Source organism: Lactuca serriola, chromosome 4 (assembly GCF_051521515.1).
Source record: "Lactuca serriola cultivar US96UC23 chromosome 4, Lser_US96UC23_V15, whole genome shotgun sequence".
Classification (NCBI taxonomy): domain Eukaryota; kingdom Viridiplantae; phylum Streptophyta; class Magnoliopsida; order Asterales; family Asteraceae; genus Lactuca; species Lactuca serriola.
Window position 1 is genome coordinate 11,501,867 of NC_136411.1, and position 2,847 is coordinate 11,504,713.

General features: G+C 29.3%; 1 long non-coding RNA gene across 1 annotated transcript; it reads left to right on the forward strand.

The window, feature by feature from the left end:
• The first annotated feature begins 1,318 nt into the window (after nt 1-1,318).
• Nucleotides 1,319-2,642, forward strand: LOC145099940 (uncharacterized). The gene is made up of 3 exons (XR_013704710.1): nt 1,319-1,425; nt 1,527-1,656; nt 2,314-2,642. It is a non-coding gene; the product is annotated as an uncharacterized LOC145099940 (long non-coding RNA).
• Nucleotides 2,643-2,847: the final 205 nt, after the last annotated feature.

A 2,847-nucleotide genomic window follows, 5' to 3' on the forward strand; every position in this document is an offset into this window, starting at 1 on the left:
TTTATAATGCAAATAGTTCTTATCTATATGTTTTTATTTGGTTGAACTGGTTCAAACGGTTTATTTTGACCGGTTCAACCGAGTTTTTTTCTTAAAACCGGCCGGTTCAATCCGTTTCGAAAATCGACGTAAAACCGGTGATAATTGAACCGTTCTCTCCCCCGGTTTCCGGTCCAACCGGTTTTTAAAACATTAATTATCACTGGTTTTACGTCGATTTTCGAACCGGATTGAACCGGTCGGTTTTAAGAAAAAACTCGGTTGAACCGGTCAAAATAAACCGTTTCAACCAAATAAAAACACACAGATAAGAACTATTTTTTTCAAATCTATTTAATTTTCTCAAAATAAAAACATATGGTAAATGTTATAAATTTTTTTGATGTGTTTGTATTCATCTAAAACTATGTTTTGTTTCGATAATATACTTTATTTTTTTTTGACGTATATGAATTGATGTAAACACTAAAACTTATTGTTATATGTTATTTTAATGTATTTGGATTGATTTATAACTTATTTTTATGTATATTTTCAATGTTTTAACTTGTAAACGTCAAATTCATGATTTATATGTGTATGTATATGTAGAAAAATAAGAAAAAAAAATGAAAATTATAGAAACCTGTTTACCCGCCGGTTGAACCGGAAACCGGTCATCATACCGGTTCAACTAAAAAATTGGTTTTTAAAACATTGATGACAAATGACAAAATTATTTTTATTTATTAGGGAGGATATAATAAATAAAGTGCAGACAAATGTATAAATTTAATTAGATATATATTTTTGGTACAAGTTTAATTATATGCTACATGAGTTGTTGATTCAATGTTCATAAACTATAAGACAATTAACTAATTCCCCACTATTTTTTTACGCATCAAAACCCCTAATCGACATTCATGTCATTTTCAAAGTACGATCTATATCATTGCATTTAAGTTTTATGTCTCTTCAATAATTGCTTAACTCCTAAGCATTTTTAGACCATTATTTGTACAAATTTTGATAGTGTGATTGAAAACGAATGTTTATGATCACTCTGCAATTATTGTTTGGTTAACGAATTCCTTTTGAGTACCATTTCCTGATAATGATGTTTGAGTTGTACAGAAAAGTGAAGAGATCCTATTTTTTATCATTAAATTATTAGTAATAGTAATAATATTGTTAGTAGAAATATAATATTTGTTGTTCAGTAAGTATTTTAAATAAAAATAAAAATGTTAATATCATATCATAAAAATAAGAATATTGTTGTTAGTGTTGTTTAAATATTAGGGACAACCCATTTATTTTTAAGCCTATTGGACTAATTCTTTCAAAAGCCCAATATTCTAATCAGCTTCGAAGGCGTCAGCAACGCTTTCAGTCGATTTCTCTGGAAACTCCAAAGGAATTCTCTTTCTACAGAAGCCAACAGTTAGTTATTTGTTGTTTACTTCTTTCTTTTTCTCATTCAAGTTAATCGATTTCTTATTTTCTTCTTTTTTTGATTTCCGAATTCGTCCATCCTGAAATAGCACCGATAATCAGTGAATCAGAATCGAAAGTTAGAGCCGAAAATTGATGTCTGAATCACCGGAAGTTTGAAGTTTTAGTCTTTCAGAATCGAGTTAGAGACGAAATTATCAAAGATTTTGTTTCAAAAAGGTTGTTTTTTCCAATAGAAATCTCTGTTTGATCAGACTTCTAGGACTTATCTCTTCAAACCTCCCTCCAACTCCCTCAACATATTATGAACTAACCTTTAATCTTTCCTCTTCGTTGATTTTATGATAATCGAATAATTATTAGATTTTGAACACCCAATTCTGAGAATCAGAGTACAATTAAATCTTAGGACTTCAATCCTTAATGGCTTTGCACTCCAACTGTTCCATGTTTGTCTTGAACCAGATGCGCCACTTGAATTCAAATGCATATATTGTTTTTCTTTTTCAAACTCAAACGTATATAATAAAGGCATACACAAACGTATATAATAAAGGCATACGTTTCATTAATTCATCAATTATATACTTATTGTACATGACTTCTGTAGAGAAATATTCATCTTTTCATGTATTGAAATATCTTGTTTCACTAGTGAGATCTATATATAATAAAGGCATACACAAACGTATATAATAAAGGCATACGTTTCATTAATTCATCAATTATATACTTATTGTACATGACTTCTGTAGAGAAATATTCATCTTTTCATGTATTGAAATATCTTGTTTCACTAGTGAGATCTATAAATACACGACTCATAAGCATATATTTATTTTGAATCTCTAATGACGAAGTGTTTTGATGTTTTAGTTATTCTCATTGTCATGGTGATCTTCCTAGCAGACAAAGCACATCCACAACGCTGCTTCGTTTTTGATATTGAGGATTGTATTCCAGCAATGAACGATAATACACCACCCAGTGAAAAATGTTGTGATGAATTAAGACAACAGAAAGATTGTCAATGTCCTTACTTACAAGTTTTCTTCGAATTTGAGAACATTATTAGTGGTTGTCATATCGAATTGAAAGAACCTTGTCCCTATGATCCTCCATACGCCGACCAATAAAATCCATTTTTACCATATATATTAAATAATTGCCTTGTTTATGTACAAGAGACGATATCCAATATCTATGTGAATCTTAAGTTCTTATTCTTATATTAAATAAAAATGAAATGATATTGTTCGTTTGTGGCTTGAGTTTCATATTTCCCTAGGCATTACTAGTCTAATCCATATCCACAAAGACAAACATCATAACTTATTTATAATCAAAATAACCAAAATAAATTTTAGCAAAATGACAAACATCATGTTTTTCATTAAACTATAGTAAGTA